A 24,318-nucleotide genomic window follows, 5' to 3' on the forward strand; every position below is an offset into this window, starting at 1 on the left:
GATGCACCAGTGGCAAGGACAACAACAATTAGAGTATTGTTTGCCTTAATCTCTTTGAATGACCTTATAGTTCATCAAATGGATGTTAAAACAACATTCCTAAATGGATATCTCGATGAGAAAATCTACATGGAACAACCAGAAGGCTATGTGCTCCCTGAAAATGAGCAAAAGGCGTGTAAGCTTGTCAAATCCTTATATGGACTAAAACAAGCACCGAAACAATGACATTAAAAATTTGACTCCGTCATACTTTCAAATGGCTTTATTCCTAATTCCTGCAATAAGTGTTTATACACAAAGGTGTGCAAGGACATTGTAATACTCATTTGTCTCTATGTTGATGACATGTTGATAATTAACAATGATATGAATAAAATTTTAGAAACAAAGAGGTTTCTAACTTCCACGTTCAAGATGAGAGATCTTGGACTAGTTGACACAATTTTAAGGATCAAAGTAAAGTGAAATAGTGGGGGTTATAAACTTAGTCAAACACACTATATTGAAAAATGCTCGATAAGTTCAAACACCTATACTTTAAAGAAACAACTACTCTATTTGATCATGGCGTGAAACTTCAAAAGAATAATGGAAGAGTAGTGACTCAATTAGAACATGCAAGTGCAATAGAGTATCTTATCTATTTAATGCAATGTATCAGACCTGATATACCATTTGTAGTTAATAAAATGAGTAAATTTATTAGTAATCCAAATAGTGAACATTAAAAGGCAATTACAAGGATTTTTGACTATCTAATAAAAACAAAAAATCTTGGATTTAGGTTCCCTGCCATACTAGAAGGATATATTGATGCGAGTTGGATATTTAATGTGGGAGATCACAAATCCACAACTGGCTGAATATTCACACTAGATGGATGAACAATATATTGAAAGAGCAATAAACAAACATGCATTACTCTTTCAACCATGAAATCAGAGTTCGTGGCTCTTGCTTCTCCTGGTCAAGAAGCAGAATGGTTGAGGGAACTTAGATGTATATAGATAGACATTTTGTAATTCAGATTTTATTATAATTCAATTCAATAATACAATCATTATTTCCTTATTCTTTCTCTCTTCACTAAAAATGCCTCAAGCACGAACATATTTAATAAAAATATTTACAAAAGACATAACGCTTTTATTAAACTAATTTTATTAATCTTTTAAAAACACTATGTACATTAATAATTAAAAAATATGTCTTATAATCTTATTTATAAAAGAAAATTTATAAATAAGTAGTATATTTGATCTATATAATAATATATTAAATATATTGAGTATTTAATAAATTAAAAAGATGTTTTTTTTATAAATAAAATCAGAATAGTACAATTAAAAAAAGGTTATATTAAAAATAAAAATAACATTTATCATAAAACGAAATTTATTTATTAAAATGACATTTATATTAAAAAAGAAGGAGTAATATTTATATAGATTGGTCGCATTCAAGTTTTTTTTTCCAAGTTCATTCCTTTGGCATTTGGTATTTAATTTAAAGTTGGAGTTATATTGGCTTTATGTTTCATTCCTTTTGTAATATGCTTTGACAAATGAATTGGTTTAAATGGTGACTGCCTAGAATAATGAATGCAAATAAAGTTGTTGCTTTGTTGTTTGCATTCTTGTCTATTTTATTTTCCTTCTTTTCACATTGCTACCTCAATCTATAATAATCGGTAATAGTATATTTTTAAAAATGTATAAATAAAAAAATAGGATAAATAGTCTTTAAATTATTGTATTATATGTATTTATTAATATATTTCAAACACAATTTTGATTATTCTATTATTCTTTCCGTTCTCGTTGATTAATGTTTTAACATTTTATTGATATTAAGAAATGACTTATTTTGTATAAAAATAATAAATTAAAAAATATTTTTCAAAATTATCTTTAAAAAATTGAATTTAGATGAAATGGTAAAATATTTTTTCGACTCAACTAAATTTTTTGGATTAAGGATTGGTCTTGAACTCGTCTTTAACACACAATAGTATTAGTTTTCCTCTTTAATATGTAGTTTTTTTTTAATGAGATAATATATTAAAAAGAAAAGATGATAAAAAAGAAGAGGGGAGACCAAACCAAAATTCTCTCAAGATCGGACGAACCTAAAGAAAGGTAAACCAAATCTATTCTTAACAAAATCAACCATAATACATAAAAGGATATAGGAAAACTGAGATGTATCAGTAAAGGATAAACCTAAATTAACAAGGATATTTGCACAACTATTCTATTCTCTAAAAGTATGAGAAACAACAAAATTCCACTTAGAAACTAAATTAATATAGTTAATCCATCTATTCCAAATCAACCAATGCACACAATACGGAGGAGAGAAAACTTTAATCACCGCTATCGAATCCAATTCCATCTAAACATTGCGCCAATTATTCTCATTAATAAATTCAATTGCTAGCATAACATCTGAGAATTCGACAATGAGGGAATTGAAAACGCCAAGAAAAGAGGCAAAAGCACCCAAAAAGAGCCACAATGATCTTTGGCAAGACCCCCACAAGCCGAACAACCCGAAGGGGAAATAGATCCACCATCACAGTTCAACTTAACCCAACTCCCCGGGGGGCTACCAGATGACCTCCACAATATTATTGAACACTTGTCTTTGTAGAAAATAAGAATGTCGTTGGCATAAAGTCAACTGAGGTGAAGACGTGTATTTTTGTGTGGACAATTGAAATTGGATGTGGATCACAATGCCCTGAACCATATGAAATATGACATGCCTTGAATCAAACCAGATGAACATTAATCAAATAAAAGGTTATGAACATGTAAAGCCCTGAATGAACTTTTAATCAAGCAATTAAGACCATGAATCTTAATCAAGCAAACGAGTCATTCATAATGGACCAGATGAATAAGATGAATCCTCAAACTTGAATGCGCACACAATGGATGATAATGCCACGAATATTATCTAGGGTTTCCATTCCCTCAAAGTAAACCACATGAATCCCGACCTTCCAAGATCAATGACTAGGGTTTGGGTGACTATCCAGTCCAATAGTCAACCAATAAGTTTTCAAACCAAGCATAGAGCTCCACAAGCAACATCTCAAACCATGGACCCATAAATTAGGGTTTAGAGGCCAAGTCCGTGCACAGGAGGTCAAGCAAACAAAATCCTATAAGAGCAAAGTCAAAAGTTAGGGTTGGGATGTACAAATGAATGTCAAGATGTAGGCCTCAGGAGTTAAGGTCCCAAAGAAATCAAGCAATTAGGGTTTCAACCCACTTGATGAAGAAAACCACAAACTTCAGGCCAAAGCCCTGATTTTCATTGACCACAACCTTGACTCTATGATGCCTGTTAGCATATGTTGATTATGCATGAATGAGGTACGAATGAGCATAGATGGATCTCAAATTATAAGTCAGATGAGAAGCAAAAAGGGAGGGCAAATTTTATGGTACAACAACGGGAGCTAGGTCGTGGTTTTTCTAAATAAAAATATCTGATAGTATAATGTTTAAAAATCTTTTAATAGGGTAGTTGCACATTGGGTATTCAATTTAGAGAATACAATATATATATATATATATATATATATATATATATATATATATATATATATATATATATATATATATATATATATATATATATATATATATATATATATATATATATATATATATATATATATATATATAAAAGAATGAAATTAAAAATTAATAATAATAAGTTATTAATATTGCACAAGAACTTATAATTTTGATATATTAAATTTTCAAAATGGTATATAATAAAATTTAAAAATAATACTAATGTGTCTAAACTTAAGGAAATGAAAAAAATAAATGAAAGCAACGTGGATGACACAATTTTGTTAATTATATTTTGTTGTCGGTGAGTTTTTTTCCTATCATATACTCAAATGGATAATAACGAAAATAAATTCAATTTTATTATTTTGCTTTTAATTATTGTATGTGATTTTAAGTTTGAAATATTACAATTGATTTTAGATGTAACTTATTTTGATATATTTAATTATTTTAAAATAGAATTAATTACGTTTTTTAAAATTGATTATATAATTTGAAGTTATATTTTATAGATATTGAATTTTTTAACAGAATCTTAATATTTAAATCTATTCACATTTACTAAATTTTTTCGAAATATACATTTTGTTATATTTAATTCATTTTTAATCATTATCAATTTTATAAAACTAATACACTCCAAATCGTTTTTTGTCCACGATAATATCAAACACACGCTTAGCATAATTAGAGATATTAGTGAAAAGATAGTATCCTATAATTAAAAAAAGCTGTTGTTAATAAGTCAATGGTAGAACAGAGAAACGAGGAAGTATTTCTTTTTGGTTTTTGCAAATGCTTTAGCCCATGGTATTATTGTATGGTAAGATTTTGACATGACTGCGATGCGACTGCAAGTGGGACCTAACCATTATATAACAGACAATATCTGATGCACACAGTCGACTCGAAGTCAGGATAAGAATCACAGAAACAAAGGAAAAATAAATAAAGTTTATTCTTCAGAATAAATAATATTCTATTCTCTCTGATTTTAAATATACATAAAAACTTATTGGATTTAGTTTAATTTGTGAATCTTATTCAAATAATTAAAAAAAAAAATTAAAAAATTCTTATGTTCCGTTTGAATCATAAAAACTTATTGAATCATAAAAACTCAAGTGTTTCCATGTGTAAGTGGTTTTCTCCCTTACTTACTTTCTTTATTAATATTCACACCATATGCACCCCTTCTTCTTAACGATGCTCTGATACCATACTGGTCGGGAGCCTCACATATCATGAAACTCAGTCTCAACTGAATCCTCATCAAACAGCCAACCATAGGCATAACACAGACTATCAATTAAAATTGATATTTCATAATAGTGAGGACCGTAGTATGGATCGAAGGTCAGATGTTTTCTAATACACAAGATCCTCAGTTGAGGCAGGTGTAGAGCATACTTGCATCTATGTGGGGGATTATGATATGAATATAGTAACTAAAGCTTTTAGGGAGAAAGAAAGGATATTTAGAGCATAGTTGTTCTTGAACACACAAAGAGTTTTTATTTGTGATTGCTTGATGAAAATAGTTTACAAGAGCCCTCCTTTTATAGGCAAGGAGGAGCATAAAAGACAAAAGCAATACTATTACAAGCATGACATTATAGAAATGCCTTTTCCAAAAGTCCGACACCCTTATCTCTAAAGCATACATAATGGAGTTACTTTTACACAAAAGACGAGAAAATACTATTCATAAGCATGCTAATGGCCCATAAGGGACACTTGTCACCTAGTCTTTGAAAATGGATTCATGAGATGGGGACATGTTCTAATCGGATAAGTTCTCATCAGAAAAGCAATCCCCATAACGTGATGACTCATGTTGCCAGATGTCATCCATCATGTAAGTGTGATCCATCAATTTTCTATTAGCTTCTTCCACTTGTTCATCTGAGAATTCAGCTTCCATTGGAGAATCTGGATTCTGTTGTATGGCTTGAGTTGAGCTTTCTCCAACTTCTGGTCTTCTGAATTTTTCATGACTTATACAAGTTGTACTATCATCAAAGTTCTTTGGGTCATAAAGATTGATGCAGTTGACATATTCCATTAATTCCCTTGTGATTTTTAGACTGGGAGGATAATCATCAATTGTTTCCCATAAGTGAACATAACTCTTACAATTAAGTAACTTTGTTTCGGGATCTGTCTGATAAGGCCTGTGTAGAAAGAAAACAGACTTGAGCTTGTTAATAGCTTCTAAGGCTAATCTTCTCTCTTTGACCTCGTCTATGACTGGTTTTAATTGATTCCTCCACCATTGCAATGGAGAATACCATTCAAGAGTAGTCCAAATCAAGGACTTGTGATTTTCGGGATCCATCAGGTGTTGATACATGGCTTCAGTGGGAATAAGAACGGGCATATAATATAATACTGTGGCACACCAGATATACCATAAATGGTTTTTTGTGAATTTGACATTTGGGTTTATTAAAATTGGTAGGAGGAAAGGTGTGTCAGGGAAATAAGGAGTATGATCCGAGAGTTTATTCCTTATGATTTTTGTCATGTAATAGAAGAGATTGTTCCTGGCATACTATTTGAGCTGATATGGTGAAAAGGAGACTGTTATTCCTGGAGGGAGATTTCTGGTTGTGGATGCATGAACTGGTAGTGGTTTGACCATAAGAATCAAAGGGAAAGTGTGTTTGGCTGTGATGATCTGGACAGGTTTCATAGGTCGGGATAGTAGATCCGGAATCACATTTTGGGTTCCTTTGATGTGTTTTACCGAGAAATCATATCTGGAAAACCAATCTTTGAGGCGAAGGGTTTGAGGATCCGGTGGCATCTTATTTTTGAATTCAAGGATCTTGGGAAAAGATGAATTATCCATCTGTACTTCAAACTGGTAGCCTCTTAGGTGGAAGTCAAACTTTTGAATTCCCATTTTTACGGCAAGAGCTTCTTTGTAAGTGATGTGATAGTGTTTTTCAGCTTCTTTAAATTGGCCGCTGGCATGACCACAATAGTATCTTTTCCCTTCAAGTTCCTCTATCAAAACTGCTCCCCAATAGTGATCACTGGCATCAATCTGCAAGATTCTTTTCCCATTTCCAGGATTTTTAGAGCAGGTGGAGTTTGTGCGATCTTCTTCAAGGCTTTTATTGCTTCGGTTTGCATTGTTCCCCACGGTGGGGGGTTTTTCTTTAACATTTGTGATAGAGGGCTTGTGTATTTCGCCAGTCTTGGAAGGAAATCTCTGATATAATTAATTATACCAAGAAATTGTTGGATTTGTTTGACAGTGAGATTTTCATCATGAAAGTTTAACAGTTCTTGGGCAATATGGGGTTGAGGTTGATATTTCCCTTGGGAGAAATGCATCCCTAAAAAATCAATCTCTGTTTGGCCCAATTGTCTTTTCCTTTCAGAGAGCATTATTCCATGCTGTTGGGCTATTTGAAGGAATCGGCCCAATAGTTGTTTATGGGTCTTTTCATCTTTTGAGAACAATAGCACATCATCAATATAGATGAGAATACTATTGAGAATGGGTTCAAAAATTCTTGTCATGGCCTTTTGAAAGAGTGACGGAGCAACTTTAAGCCCAAATGGTAACACAATCCATTGGTACTGGGCGTTAGGAATGCAAAATGCCGTTTTGTAACGATCCTCTGGGTTGATACCCAATTGCCAAAATCCTGACTTAAGATCAAACTTAGAATAGATTTGGGCATCTTTGATGAAAACATTTAAGGACGAGGCCTTTGGAATGAGAAATTTATCATCTTTGAGAAAATAATTTAGAGGTTTGTAATCAATTACTAGCCTCTTTTTCCCTCTTAACTTTTCAGATCTTTTCTCCACATAAAATGCTTGACAAACCCATTCTGATTTGGTGGGCTCTATCAGACCTTGCTTGAGCAACTGGTGGCATTCCTCCCTCGCCAATGAATAATCTGATGGACTCATTCCTGGATGAGTGGCCTTGGTTGGATTAATATCCTCATTTAGCTTAAAAGGAAGTTGAACAAAAAAATCCTTATTTTTCCATAGGGGTTTCGGATGGCGGAATTCTTCATGGCTGTCTGCGCAGAGTTTGAGTTGGTTGGACTTGATTTCTTCATAACCATCAGGGATCTTAGACAAGGAATATAGTTTCAATATTCCGGATGAATTCTCTTTTGAACTTGATTCCTGTGGGGAGAATTTGAAGTCTGCTTGCTGCTGAATAGACATCCATTCCTACTACAATATCTTTGTTTGGGAGATTACTGCCAATGACCCTGGTCCAGACGATGCAGTTGGGGAAGAATTTAATTCCTATTTTCTCCTTGGTCATTAGATCTGTCTTAAAAACCTTCCCATCTGCTGCTACAAAGTATGTGGCATGTGTTACCCACGATTCGGCTGGGAGAATGCTAGGGTTCATCATTGTAATCTGGGCCTCAGTGTCCATGTAAGCTATAACTTTCTTTGGACGTGAAAACTTCGTCGTGAGGACATGAACTTCAACACAAGGGAGAGGTGGAGTAGGAAGAGAACTTCCTATCTCTTTGAAGGAGTAAACAGGGAGATATCTGCCATCTTCCGACTCCGAAGATGATTCTTCATCAGGAGAAGAGTCTTGGAGGGCAAAAATTGTCTCTTCGTCAGCAGAGCTTTGCTCAGAATACAGCAATTCTAAGTCTCCTTCTAAAGGTTGAAGAAAGTTGATCAGTTTTGCAGCTTTATGAGTATTATTAGGACATTCTTTAGAGAAATGTCCCTTCTTCCCACAAATAAAGCATCTCTCATTTTTCCCTTTTCCTCTGAAAGGTTTTCTTCTGAAGAACTTCATATTCTTCCTTTTCTTTCCCTTGAAGGTCCTATGAGATTTGGTGTATTTTTGTTGATGGTGTTTCTTTTTTGTTGTACAGCTACACCTTTTGTCTTTACACTTAATCTCCAGGTAGGGTTTTCTACACGCGTGGGTGAATTTTGACTTTTGTTCTATAACTTCTGAAAATTGGTGATGAAAACTGCAAAGCTTTTCAAGTGCTTCTATTGTCACCTGGTGAATTTGTCCAAGACTCATGGTTTTGATATCTCTTTGAGTTGTGGCTAACATCCTATGGATTTATGGATGGAGTTCTTGTGGTAGAGAGGAGACATAGGTATTCTTGAGACTAGGGTCATTGTATCCATTAAGGACATAATATCTTTGTGCCATCCTGTGATGGTGTCTGTCGAGATCCTTTGTTTTGAGGGAACAACACTTCATCTCAAAGAATTCTTGTCTGTTTTTCCTATTAAATATCTCCATATCACCGATAAATTCACGATGAAGCACACCAAGAATATTAGCTGTAGTTTCTAAACGGTGTAACTAATCTTGTTTGAAGGTTCCAAGATTGTGATACCATTCTTTCATCGTGCCTGTCATCCTACAACAAAATTCTTCAATGATCTTATAGCTATCTGCACTTATTTTCATCATCTGGGTGTCAAGCCAAGCTCCAAATTCAAGTAGTCTTTTTCTCCAGTAATTGGGTGGAATATCATCAAAGGTGAACCAGGGACCTCCATTTGGTTTAATCCTTTCAGGGATCAGAGTTTCTTAAGGGGACTCTTCTTCAAAAAAGGAATCTTCCTCTTTTATATTTGCCATGAAGAGTCTTGGGATATAGTTGTCTTCAGATTCTGATTTTGAGGAAACAGATCCTGGTGTTTCATCAGTAGATGTTTCTTGATCAGAGTTATTGTCACTATCTATCGAGGACTCATCTTCCTTGTGTGCCGACGTTTCAGCAAGGTGGTGATTTTCCTGGGGAGGTTCGTACTTTCTAGTGATCGCCATGGCTTGGAAACCTTTATCTGGAGTTTCTTCTTCTTTTTGTATTTTTGGAGGAGGTGTTTCAGGGATATTCTAAGAGTCTGAGGATGAGGCGCTTAGGCAGGAAGCTTTGCCTTTTGTCTTGGAGGTCGAGGGAGTTGAAGTTCTAGTAGATTTTGGCCTATAAGTTGTAGGTATGTATCTAACCTGATCTGGTGGTGATGAAGCATAGGTAGGGTAGAAAGGAGAAGGCCTTTCTGGTTGTTTGAAATATATAGGAAAAGCATGAGGGTCAAAGAAAGAGTTTTCAACAGGCTTGGGCTTTCTTTCATGAGAGGCTCTTAAGAAATCATCTATCTCTTTTACCTGGCCTTGTAAATTTCTGATCTCTCTTTCCTTTTGGTCAAAAGTTTTGCCAAAAGTTCTCTCTTCTAACATCTGCCGCAAATCACGATCCAGTTGAGATACTTGGGCTTTTAAGCTCCTGTAGTGCTTCTGCATTTTTTGGGATAAAACTTTGAGATTGTCATCTGTCTTATCAATTTTCTCAGCAATCTTATCCACCCTTTTGTCAAGGCTTTGGAGAATCTCATTTTGAGAAACCATGTTTTCAGATTGCCAGTGGTTTAAGTTTCCCATCGGGCTGGACTTCACTGGGATGAATGAAGAGTTTAGATATTCTGCCTGTAATTGGATCCATTTTCCTTTCCAAGGAAGGAAATTGCCGCTCGTACTCTGGAGTTGCAGCTGAGTACATAAAACAAGGAATTGGTTGGACAACAGTTGGAGGATGTAGTGACTTACAATGGTCTGTTGGTGACCATGTAACAAGAGTTGGATCATCAGGTGGTAACAATCCTTCTTTCCTGAGGATTTTTAGTCCTTCCTCATAGATAGAGAGGGGTTTCTTTTTCCCATGGATTCCTACCCATGGACCATTGTCTGGATCAAATCTTCTTTGAGGAGGTGGAGAGGGTTTACACCTCCTTTTTTTATTTGTTTTGGGAAGAATGATATCTCGGTCAATATCATTGTCGTGCATCTAGCAGTCACAGTCTGGGTCACATCTTGAAGGATCGACATCCCAGATGAAGTGGCCATCTATTTTATCAGTGTAAATGGGTTTTCCTTCTGTTGTAACAGCATGGACAGGACACCGGTCTTCTTTTAGAACTGGTTGGATCATCATTGTCTGGAAGATTGGAGACATTGAGGTCGACCCTTCGTCTGGCTTTTTGAAAATCGTCTTGACCGTCTTGTCAATAGATCTTCTGAAAGTAGCCTCTTGGGATTGGATAGGTCTTCTATCAACATGAAGTCTCTCGTAGTTGGTTATCCATTCAAGGGGAATTAGCTGAGTTAACTCTTCCCTTGTAATTCTTCTCGGAATTTGGACTATAGAGGGTATGTCTTCTTCTCTATTGGTGACAACCAATAGTGAATCAAAAGAGCAACCTGAGAGAGGGAGATCTATCGAGTGATTCTGCAAGCGGTATATTATCTGGTGATGGAGAGTAGCTGACATAGCTTCTGGTACTTGGTCAGTTCCAGTGATTTGAACCTGTACTTTTAGTCTCGTGGATAAAGTATTATCACTGAGACTCACGTTATAATTAGGAAAAATGGTGAGGACGACATTCCCTGCATGCAGCATGGTGAGAACAGTTCCTATCACAATGTTTTCATAGTGGAGGTAGCTCGAGTCCAATAGAGCTATTTTGCAAAAGACAGGTTGGTTCTTCCTTTCGTGTAGGGAAAGAATGAGCCTGGCAGCCCCAAAGTGTAAGGCTGTATATTCTTCAGTCTTCCAGTGATTTATGAGATACTGGGGAATCTCCAAATCTACGTACTGCTCCTGGTTCGTAGATCTTAAGCTACATTGGTCTAGTCTAGACGACTGGACATATTCTTTCATATGAGGGCGGTTCGTAGAGATAAGATTTTGGATGGATCTAGTAACACTTCTTTGTCTTTTGAAGATGTTGTACGGACTTAATAAAGGAGGTATTGTTTCGGAAATTTGAGCATCTTCTGGAACATGAGAATACTCAATAAGGTTTTCTATTTTATGAGAATTTATCTTTTTACAGAGTTTAGGGAGAGATAAAGAAGAAGTAGTAGTAATAGGTTGAGTGTTTGGTTCAGGTGTTTCCATGTGTAAGTAGTTTTCTCCTTTACTTACTTTCTTTACTAATATTCACACCATATGCACCCCTTCTTCTTAACGAGGCTCTGATACCATATTGGCCGGGAGCCTCACATATCATGAAACTCAGTCTCAACTGAATCGTCATTAAAGCGACTTCTAAATTAAAAGTTGTTTGGTAAAATATTTCTATAAAAATATTATGAATTAATATAACAAATAAAAACTATTTTGAATATTAAAAGAAATGCTTTAATAAATTTTATTTATTCTAAAAAAAATTATTTGTTATTTCATAAATCATAAAAAAATTGAAATATTTTTACCTTTCATCCACGCAAGTCCTATTTGATTTCTAACTCTTTTTATGTAACCTCAATCTTATACTCTTTTTAAATTATATAAACCCACATCTTCATTTATATATCTTTCTTCTTCGCGACCGGCCATATATTCTGAGATATCAACATATTTATTAAATTCCTCACTTCAACACCACATATTCGAATAAAGTTATGGAGTGTTGTTGTTGCAACTATGATCTTCTGTTGTTTGATTAACAAAAGTGGTCTCATATCTGTTAGCTCCCAATTTCGACGTCCATATAAATTAAGAGAATAAAATTTTCTGTGAAGATGTTTCGACAAAATTATGCGTTTGAAGTTCTAGTCAAAGATGCCTTGGTACAAGGGTAAAGATGTTGCGTGGATTTAGAAATATTTTTAGTAGTTTAAGCTGTTTTTCGACAGAGACATCACCAATTGTGGTTCGACGAGGGATTCAAATTCAAATAAAGGAGGGAACTTTTGTTTTTATCTAAACTGTTGAAAATACACGTGGAGCATAGTGGATAGTTACATGCATGCAAATTGCCACTTGTCTTGATTTGGTGGAGAGGCCGTTAGAAGCGGTTACTTCGATTAGTATAAATAAGAGGTCTTAGTGTTAGGATCGTGTGTGTGTTCAAGTGTGTACAAAATCTGTCAATTTTACCAAAGTATTCGTGTGCAGAGAAAGAGTAAATTGAGAAATGTATGTTTGATGTCACACCATTGTTTTTTACTTGAAGTAATTTAATCAATTCTTTATTTCCAGAATTGTACTTTTATCCAGAAGTTTATCTTTACTGTCATTTACTTTCGATTTACAACATTCTTTTTGCCATCTTTCATTTTATATTTTCATTAAATCCTTTAACGAATTATTGTTGGTATGAACACCGTCGAAGTGTTTATGCTCATTAGAATTCACCTTCAAAAATAGTTAGCGCATGTCCTAAGATCAATCTGATCGATCCTCTAAGTAACCAAATATAGTAATTTGGAAGATCAGCGGTTGTTAACCAATTTTCACGGTAAACAAATTGGCACGCCCAGTGGGACAGTGCTAACATTTGGAAAAGTGATTTTTTCTTCATTTATTATAATTCTGGTCGTTTAATCATTTTTTCCCTTTTAAAAAATTCGTTGTATGTTATTAAGAAGTGGTAAAGTAGCCACAACCAACGAAGATAGACCAAGAAAAAGATCCACAAAGAGAATGGAGAATTCAAATGCGCCAAATAACCAAAATCCTCAAAATCCAAACAATAATGTACCACCCATTCTTCTTCGACAGAGGCAAACACGACTACAATGCTTATGTCTGAACTGGTACCATCTATGGCAAGTTCGATGCCTACACATTCTATTGTCCACACCGAACCCATTTTGACTTACATTGGGCCAAGGGGACCTCCTAACACTCCCCCACCAATTGGGAATGTTCCAAACAGGCCTTTAGTACCCCCCAGTTTCTCTATGCCTTTTGGTGGTCGAGAACAACCTTATGGAATGCCAACTTCAGTAATGGCAAGTTTACATAATGCTGCTTCGACATTCTCAGAACCAAGGGTTAACATAACCTCCCCATTACAAGGGTCAGGATTTGGGGTTATCGTGGGTCGAAATAACCAATCTTTAGGCTTGAGATACCAAACACGAATGCCTAACCTTACCAGTAATTCCATAGCAGTGTGGAGGCAGCAGATGGACGAAAGCAACCATGATATGGTCCAAATGCTGACCCAAACATTGACCACCATATTGAATCCCTTGATTCAAAATACGACATAATTGAATCAGCAGATGATAACGCAGATGGCGCGGATGGATGACTTCTTGGGTGTGCCACAACCCCATCGACACCCTCCTAGGGATGGGATAAGGGAAAACCAAGAGGTAACCTTCGAAGAAGACCCTACTATTAACTAAATCCCACAAAACCAATTGCCACTAGAGGTGGTAAATCAGGGAGTAGGAGTCGAACCCCATAGGGTTGAAACACAAATCCCCATGGAGAGAGAGCCAATAATAGTAATGGTAAATAGAAACCAAAATGCTTATAATGTCATACGGCAAATTTGATATGATGATATGGCAGCATATAACAATCTGACAGCTATGGTCGAAAGGATTATGACATGAAATGGGGTGAATTTTGGCCTTCGAAGGCCAAATTATACATCACCTTTGTTGGAATATATCCTAGAGACAGATACACCCCATAGAATGAAAATTCCCAAATTTACTAAGTTTTCTAGGGATACCGCTGAATCCACTTTCGAACACGTGGCTAGGTATATAATAGAGGCATGAGTCATGTCGAACAACGAAAACCTCAGGATAAAGTGAAATTCTAGTTAACAGACTTTCGATGTCACACGGGTTGTTATGACATCCAATTCTGCGCAGACAAGGATTATGCAGAAAACAGTAAGTGCAGTAAATAACACGAGTAATTGTTTACCCAGTTCGGTCCAACATGACCTACGTCTGGGGGCTACCAAGCCAGGGAGGAAATCCACTATTAGTAGTATTAATTCAGACCTTAAACCAACTGTTTAACCCTATCACTTAATACCTACCCAATGCAATTTCAATCTTACACGAAGATCAGAGTTCCTACTCACTCCCCCTCAATCACCTCAGTGATTACTACCTTTAATCAATATTAAAGACAATTTTGAAGACACACTTCAAACAACTCTTGATTGTGCTTAACAGCTTTAATCAAGATACACAACACTCACGCTTAAAAGCTTAGAGTGACACAACACTTACAACTCAATGAACACCCTATACCAATGCAATCATCTATGTGATAATTGCTTGGCTTACAAGATATGTCTAATACAAGACTCACAAAAATACAGCAGTGAAGTATGATGGACACACTAAATCTTCACGCCTCAACATCCCCAGTTCTGAATGAAGGAATGACTTCCTTTTATATTGTAGTACCTGAGCCTTGTACTTGTATTCTCCTGAATTTAAGGACACACAAGTTCCCCTAAATTCCATATCTAGGTTACTAACAAATAGGCTATTTGTTAGGTTCATTAAATGTAGCTTGGTTGTTGATTTCCTGGATTTTCTCTCAGCTGTTGAATCCCTGAAGAATAGCCTGAGAAAAAGCTGAAACAGAAAAACTAAACAACCTACAATTTAGCATATGCTGTCAGGAATGAATGTCACAACATTCAGCTTGACATCAAGGTCCATATGCTAAGTCTGTTTTTCCTGAAAACAGACTGTACAAATTTGCTGAACTGTACAGGACCAATCTATCCATTCTACAGTAACAGCTTACATTAATAAATGTCAAAGCATCCAATTTGACATTTACACATTTAGCCTTAAGTCAGTTCTGTTATCCTCTTGAAGAACAAACTGATAAACATACTGAAGGGTAGCAGAACACCACTCTGTCTATTGTTCAGTATATGCTGTCAATGATGAATGTCATAACATCCAGTTTGACATTCAGACAGTAGGCCTTATGCCAGATATGGTATTTCCTTGATAACCAGACTGAAAATAAATACTGAGTTCTAACAGAACACCAACTGTTCTATTCCTCAGTATCTGCTGACAGGGATGAATGTCACCACATCCACTTTGACATTCAATAAATCCTGTATTAGCTAATCCTGCAGTAAACTACTCAAGTGTGTCATGACATCAGTCAAGACATCCGAGTACAACTAGATATTCTAACCTACAATGCAGTCACACAAACACCTTCACAGCATGTCATGACATCAGTCAAGACATTAGAATCCAGCTAGTGTTTTACCATAAAATGCAGCCAATTAAACACCTACAAACTCCCCCTTTGGCAAATTTTTGGCTAAAACACTTTGATCCCACAACAGAGTTCATAGCAGCGGAAATCACACATCTAGCAGGAAATAGACCTAGCTAATACACTCAGAGTGGCAGCACACTCACACACATCAGCACACAAACAGAAGTGGAACATCTGCTGCAGCACAACCTCTGGATAAGAGGATCTTGAATATCTGTCCTGAATATCTGTTTAGCAAAACAATCTGTTGTCCTGGGGTATCACCTGTTACTCCCCCTTTTTGGCAAAAATGTTGCCAAAGCAACACTCTAAACTACGGACCAACATAACTTAAACAGAATTACACATAAATGACAGAATTACAGACTTGGTTTTACTTCACAGTTTCAACCAAGTTAACACCCACTTGATCTTGCTTCACAACTTTGATCAAGTTGTCACACCCTTTTGCTTTACAGTAGGTACCGCCATATCAGATGCCATGACTTTGTGTCTGACATCCAGAACCACTCCTGCATGAACAATGTCCTTGAACTCCTGCAGGTGCATAGGCCGCCTCAAGTTAGGATATCTCCTTAACCTCTTGTTGCCACACTTGTTGCAAGTGGCATATCTATGATCTATTGACCAGTCAGAGCATAGTTCCAATTGTTTAATAGGCAGAGATATTAAACAATACATCCCAAACATCATTGGTTGCTATAAGTTCTCAGAGAGACATATCCCCAGTTTGCCCCTTAAGTTTTCAAACTGAGTAGCATCTAGAGCCTTTGTAAATATGTCAGCCAATTGGAGTTCAGTGGCTACATGTTCCAAGGTAATCACCTTGTCTTCCACCAGATCTCTGATGAAGTGATGTCTAATGTCAATATGTTTGGTCCTGCTGTGTTGGATGGGATTCTTGGAAATATTGATGGCACTGAGATTATCACAGAACAATGTCATGACATTTTGAGTGACATTGTACTCAGTGAGCATCTGTTTCATCCAAACCAGTTGGGAATAACTGCTTCCAGCAGCTATGTATTCAGCCTCTGCAGTGGACAGAGATACACAATTCTGCTTCTTGCTGAACCAAGATATGAGTTTGTCTCCCAAGAAGAAACATCCTCCTGATGTGCTTTTTCTGTCATCAGCACTCCCAGCCCAGTCAGCATCACAGTACCCAGATAGGACAAGCTCAGAACCATGTGAGTACAGCATCCCATAGTCACAAGTCCCATTGATGTACTTGAGAATCCTTTTGACTTGATTCAAGTGGCTCACTTTGGGCTCTGCTTGGTATCTAGCACACACTCCAACTGCATAGGAAATGTCAGGTCTACTTACAGTTAGGTATAGAAGACTGCCTATCATGCTTCTATACAAGCATTGATCAACACTAGGCCCTCCATCATCTTTGGTTAACTTTAGATGAGTAGGAGCAGGAGTTCTCTTGTGCCTAGCATTATCCATACCAAACTTCTTAACTATGTTTTTGGCATACTTGCTTTGGGAGAGAAACATAGAGTCCTCCATTTGGTTGACTTGCATTCCAAGAAAATAAGTCAGTTCCCCAACCAGACTCATTTCAAACTCAGATTGCATTTGGTGAACAAAATGTTTTACCATTAGCTCTGACATTCCACCAAAGACTATATCATCCACATAGATTTGAGAAATCATGATTTTGCCGTCTTCATCCTTCACAAACAAAGTTTTATCTATCCCACCTTTTTTGTATCCATTTGAGGTCAGAAATTCAGTCAACCTTTCATACCACGCTCTAGGTGCTTGCTTCAACCCATACAAGGCTTTCCTTAACTTGTACACATGCTTAGGTTGGTTAGGATCACAGAACCCTTTAGGTTGTTCCACATAGACTTCTTCATTCAAGTAGCCGTTCAAGAATGCACTCTTCACATCCATTTAGAACAGTTTAAACTTCAGAATGCATGCTACACCTAACAACAATCTGATGGACTCAAGCCTAGCAACGGGTGCAAACGTCTCATCAAAATCAACCCCTTCAACTTGAGTATATCCTTGAGCTACTAGTCTTGCTTTATTCCTAGTAATTACTCCTTTCTCATCAGACTTGTTTTTGTAGATCCACTTGGTACCAATGATGTTGGTCCCTTCAGGTCTTGGAACTAGCTCCCATACTTCATTCCTTTTAAATTGCTCAAGTTCCTCTTGCATGACATTGATCCAATATTCGTCAGTCAGGGCTTCTTTCATATTCTTTGGTTCAACCTTGGATACAAAACAGGAATTTGAGCTAATTCCCCTTGACCTGGTAGTCACACCACTATTGGGATCCCCTATGATAAGATCCTTAGGGTGGTCTTTCTGAATTTTGATAGATGGCATTTTGGTGGATGCATCTACTTCACATTCAGGAGGACGTTCCTGTACTTCTTCAGACTTGACTGGAATGTCTGTTGAATGTCAAGGAATGTTCCAACATCCTCTATGACATCGATTCCTTCCTCTTTATCATCCACAATAACATTTATGGATTCCATCAGGACATTGGTCCTGTAGTTGAACACTCTGTACGCTCTGCTGTTTGTTGAGTATTCTAGAAATATACCCTCATCACTTTTGGGATCCAGTTTCCTTCTCTGTTCACGATCTGTGAGAATGTAGCATTTACTTCCAAAGATATGAAAGTACTTCACAGTGGGTTTTCTGCCTTTCCATATTTCATACAGAGTGGAGGAGGTTCCTTTTCTCAAGGTGACTCTGTTGTGAACATAGCACGCGGTATTCATAGCTTCAGCCCAAAAGTGCATAGGGAGTTTCTTTGCATGAATCATAGATCTGGCAGATTCTTGAATAGTTCTATTTTTCCTTTCAACTATCCCATTCTGTTGAGGAGTTATAGGAGAGGAGAACTCATGACTTATTCCTTCAGACGAGCAAAACTCATCAAACTTGGAATTTTTGAACTCCGTACCATGATCACTCCTAATTCGGACAACACAATTGTCCTTTTCCCTTTGAAGTCTGATGCACAGGTCTTTGAAGACATCAAATGTATCTGACTTCTCTCTGATAAAGCTTATCCACGTGTATCTGGAATGGTCATCAACCACCACGTATGCATATCTCTTTCCACCCAGACTTTCAACCTGCATAGGTCCCATTAAGTCCATGTGCAACAGTTCCAGAACTCTGGAAGTTGTAGGATGTCCCAGCTTCGGATGTGACATCTTGGTTTGCTTGCCCACCTGGCATTCTCCACAAACTCTCCCTTCATCAATAAGCAGCTTTGGAATTCCTCTAACTGCTTCCTTGGATATGATCTTCTTCATTCCCCGTAAGTGGAGATGTCCAAGGCGTCTATGCCACAGCTTCACCTCCTGTTCTTCCTTGGCTGAGGAGCAGATTGTGGAGAAGTTTGAGACTTTAGGTTCCCACAGATAACAGTTATCTTTGGATCTGGATCCTCTCATAACTTCCTGATTGTCACCATTTGTCACAATACATAGCTCCTTAGTAAACTGAACATAGAACCCTTGATCACACAGCTGGCTTATGCTGATGAGGTTTGCGGTTAGTCCTCTTACTAACAACACATTATTCAGTTCTGGAACTCCAGAGCAGTCCAGCTTACCCACACCTTTTATTTTTCCTTTAGCACCATCACCAAAGGTCACATAGCTGGTAGTGTGAGGTTGAATATCCACCAATAGATTTTCCATACCAGTCATATGTCTTGAGCAGCCACTATCAAAGTACCAGTCTTCTCTGGTAGAAGCCCTTAGAGCTGTGTGAGCTAACCTAGCATACCATTGTCGCTTCTTGGTGGGGACATTGTGCCTATATGTCTTATGCTTAGGTCTGTCATGAGGAGCTTGGTTAGGGTAACCATGAAGCCTGTAGCAGAAGGCTTTTATATGGCCAAGCCTACCATAGTGGTGACATCTCAATTGCTGGAATTTCCTCTTTTGATGATTACTCATCCTGGTTCCCTGATGTTGAGACATTGGGGGTGACATTCGCTTGAATTTCTGAACTTTAGCCTTTGAGCGTTTGAGTTCAGCTGAGGATTTTTTCACAAAGCCTAAACCAGTCATGGTTCCAGACTTATGTCCCACCTTTAGGATCTCTTCCAAGGTGTCAGTTCCTTTATTCAACATTCTGATGGATTTAGTCATCTGCTCTAGCTTAGATGTCAGCACAAATATCTCACCATTCAGACCCTCTATGACTTTCAGCTGCTTTTTATTATGAGCTTCCAGCTCCTTGATGCGCTTCTTCTGCTTTTCACCTTGTACACGGACTTCTGCACTGGTGACACATAGCTCCTTATATGATGTAGCAGGTTCATCAAGGGTCAGATCATCTGCACTTGAATCATCATCAGTGACACAAACACTAGTTAGTGCAGTGACATGTTTAGCAGATTCTCCTTCAGATTCACTCTCAGAATCTCCCTCAGACCATGTGACAGCTAGCCCCTTCTTTTGCATCTTGAGGTAGGTAGGGCATTCAGTTCGAATGTGTCCATAGCCCTCACATCCATGACACTGGATTCCCTTGCCTTGGTTGAACTTTTCTTCAGAAGTTGATTTTTTTCTTATGTCAGACGGGATGTTCTTGACATTTGGTCTACCTCTTTGATCAATCTTCTTCACGAACTTGTTGAACTGTCTCCCAAGCATGGCTATGGCTTCTGATATGCTTTCATCACCTCCAGTATATCCTGATTCTGACTCCTCTTCAGAATTTGATACAAAAGCTACGCTTTTTCTCTTCTTTTCAACATTCTCGCACATCCCCATTTCAAAGGTTTGGAGAGAACCAATGAGCTCATCCACCTTCATGTTGCAGATATCTTGAGCCTCTTCTATTGCAGTGACCTTCATGGCAAATCTCTTAGGTAATGACCTGAGAATCTTTCTTACAAGTTTCTCTTCAACCATTTTCTCCCCCAAGCCATCAGAGGTGTTTGCAATCTCAAGGATATTCATGTGGAAGTCATGAATAGTCTCATCCTCTTTCATCCTCAGATTTTCAAACTTGGTGGTCAGCATCTGAAGTTTGGACATCTTCACTTTGGAGGTGCCTTCATGAGTTACCTTGAGGGTATCCCACACATTCTTGGCCAGCTCACAGTGGTGCACTAGTCTGAAGATGTTCTTACTTATTCCATTGAACAATGCATTCAAGGCCTTAGAATTTCCAAGGGCTAATGCCTCTTGCTCCTTATCCCATTCTTCTTCAGGGATCTGCACACTGACTCCATCCTCACCTGTCTTCGTTGGATGTTCCCATCCTTTGTTGACAGCTCTCCAAACTTTGCTGTCTAGAGACCTTAAGAAGGCTATCATACGAGGCTTCCAGTCATCATAGTTAGAACCATCCAGCATGGGTGGTCTATTTGAGTGTCCTACATCCTTGTCCATGGTACTAGAAAGTAACTTCCCTAGATCTCACCCAGAACTTAACAGGCAGGGTGCCTGCTCTGATGCCAATTGAAATTCTAGTTAACAGACTTTCGATGTCACACGGGTTGTTATGACATCCAATTCTGCGCAGACAAGGATTATGCAGAAAACAGTAAGTGCAGTAAATAACACGAGTAATTGTTTACCCAGTTCGGTCCAACATGACCTACGTCTGGGGGCTACCAAGCCAGGGAGGAAATCCACTATTAGTAGTATTAATTCAGACCTTAAACCAACTGTTTAACCCTATCACTTAATACCTACCCAATGCAATTTCAATCTTACACGAAGATCAGAGTTCCTACTCACTCCCCCTCAATCACCTCAGTGATTACTACCTTTAATCAATATTAAAGACAATTTTGAAGACACACTTCAAACAACTCTTGATTGTGCTTAACAGCTTTAATCAAGATACACAACACTCACGCTTAAAAGCTTAGAGTGACACAACACTTACAACTCAATGAACACCCTATACCAATGCAATCATCTATGTGATAATAGCTTGGCTTACAAGATATGTCTAATACAAGACTCACAAAAATACAGCAGTGAAGTATGATGGACACACTAAATCTTCACGCCTCAACATCCCCAGTTCTAAATGAAGGAATGACTTCCTTTTATATTGCAGTACCTGGGCCTTGTACTTGTATTCTCCTGAATTTAAGGACACGCAAGTTCCCCTAAATTCCATATCTAGGTTACTAACAAATAGGCTATTTGTTAGGTTCATTAAATGTAGCTTGGTTGTTGATTTCCTGGATTTTCTCTCAGCTATTAATCCCTGAAGAATAGCCTGAGAAAAAGCTGAAACAGAAAAACTAAACAACCTACAATTTAGCATATGCTGTCAGGAATGAATGTCACAACATTCAGCTTGACATCAAGGTCCATATGCTAAGTCTTTTTTTCCTGAAAACAGACTGTACAAATTTGCTGAACTGTACAGGACCAATCTGTCCATTCTACAGTAACATCTTACATTAATAAATGTCAAAGCATCCAATTTGACATTTACACATTTAGCCTTAAGTCAGTTCTGTTATCCTCTTGAAGAACAGACTGATAAACATACTGAAGGGTAGCAGAACACCACTGTGTCTATTGTTCAGTATATGCTGTCAATGATGAATGTCATAACATCCAGTTTGACATTCAGACAGTAGGCCTTATGCCAGATCTGGTATTTCCTTGATAACCAGACTGAAAATAAATACTGAGTTCTAACAGAACACCAACTGTTCTATTCCTCAGTATCTGCTGACAGGGATGAATGTCACCACATCCACTTTGACATTCAATAAATCCTGTATTAGCTAATCCTGCAGTAAACTACTCAAGTGTGTCATGACATCAGTCAAGACATCCGAGTACAGCTAGATATTCTAACCTACAATGCAGTCACACAAACACCTTCACAGCATGTCATGACATCAGTCAATACATTAGAATCCAGCTAGTGTTTTACCATACAATGCAGCCAATTAAACACCTACATAAAGTACTTCCTAAGTTCTCTCACGGAGAATGCCTTCATATGGTTTACAACCTTGCCACAAAATTCGATCCACACTTGGAATCAGTTAGAAAGAATGTTCCATGAGCAGTTTTACATGGGGAAAACAAAGATAAGTCTGAAGGAATTGGCCAGTATTAAACAAAAATTCACTGAGCCAATTGATGATTATCTAAATAGATTTCTATTGCTCAAAGCTAGGTGTTTTACATAGGTACCATAACATGAGTTGGTCGAAATGGTCGTTGGGGGCCTTGATTATTCTATCAGGAAAATGTTAGACACCTAGTATTTGAGAGGTATGGCCCAACTGGCTGATAGGATTCGACAGCTAGAACACTTGAAGGAAGAAAATTCTAGAGAAAATAAGAATAAAAGAGTGGCCTACGTCGAATTCAGTAATCATGACGAAGGATCCAATAATGAGCCTTTAGATTTCGACGAAAATGAAATCGACCTTGCTGAGTTGAAACAAGGGCCACCTTACTCTTGTAAGGCCTTGGCCCCGTAGAATGGGAAAAACCCTATCGAACCAGAAAAGAATGATAACTTTCCTAAGAAAACTTACACATTCGACGTTACAAAATGTGACGAAATCTTCAATTTGTTAGTTAAGAATGGCCAAATGATAGTGCCTCCTGGTGCTAAAATGCCTCTTTTGGAACAAAGAAAGAAAAGAGGGTTTTGTAAGTACCATAATTTTTGGGGTCATAAAACGTCTCAATGTTTTCTTTTCAGGGATCTTGTCCAGAATGCTATTCAGGAAGGAAGACTCAAATTTGGGGACAAACCCAGAAGCCAAATGAAGATTGACTCTGACCCTCTACAAGTGGTTGATGCTCACTACACAGAGCCAGATGAAGTCAATATGGTCGAAGTTGCTGATGACTTCAACCACACCATTACCATGGTCGAAGTTACTGAGGACTTCGTCAACAAAGTTGTCATGGTTAGGGTCTCTGAGCACCTTGACCAGGAATTCCTCAAGAACTTTGTCCAGGAAGCCACTGAAAGCTTCACCACGGAACCACTGACGGTTTCGACACCAGAGTCACTGAGGATTCCAACTTGATGATAGTAACCAAAGAGATTACTGATAGTTTCAAGCAAATTGATAAGGCTACTGAGGGCCTTCAACTGAAATTCCAGAATTTAGGCATCACTAAAGATGTCGACATAGAGGTCAACCTGGTCGAAATCTCCCAAGAAACCTCCATGGAAGTTAACAACGAGTGTCGACAAGAAGACTACAATAAAGTAGCCTTCCCAAAAGAAGAGGAGAATCTGATGGATTTCCTTCATAGGTGCCAAAGGAAAAAATCGGAAGTTATGTTATGCCTTCGATGCAGTGCCATGTTCGACAAACAAGCGGCTCACAACCTCGAAGGAGTTAGGAGGGGAAAAGACCAAGGGTTCCCGAGATCCCCTAAGGATCAACATGGTTTTGAGCCTAGAAGGGCCTTTGACCCAAGAAGGTATTTCGATCCAAGCAGAACTTTGGTGAGGCTTGATGAAACAAAACAAAAGGGTCCTACTGCCAAACCTATCTCCTTCAAGCCTAATGCTGAGGCATCCAATGGAAAATGGGTGAAGCCAGTTGACGTTAGAAAACATGGCCAGGGAAAATGGCAGAACTTCGAAGTAGACAGAGGTTCGTCATTGGCACACCGTAAGGAATTCCAGGCTGCCAGAAAAACATCCCACATCTCTGA

The sequence above is a fragment of the Lathyrus oleraceus genome, chromosome 4 (assembly GCF_024323335.1).
Source record: "Lathyrus oleraceus cultivar Zhongwan6 chromosome 4, CAAS_Psat_ZW6_1.0, whole genome shotgun sequence".
Lineage (NCBI taxonomy): Eukaryota > Viridiplantae > Streptophyta > Magnoliopsida > Fabales > Fabaceae > Lathyrus > Lathyrus oleraceus.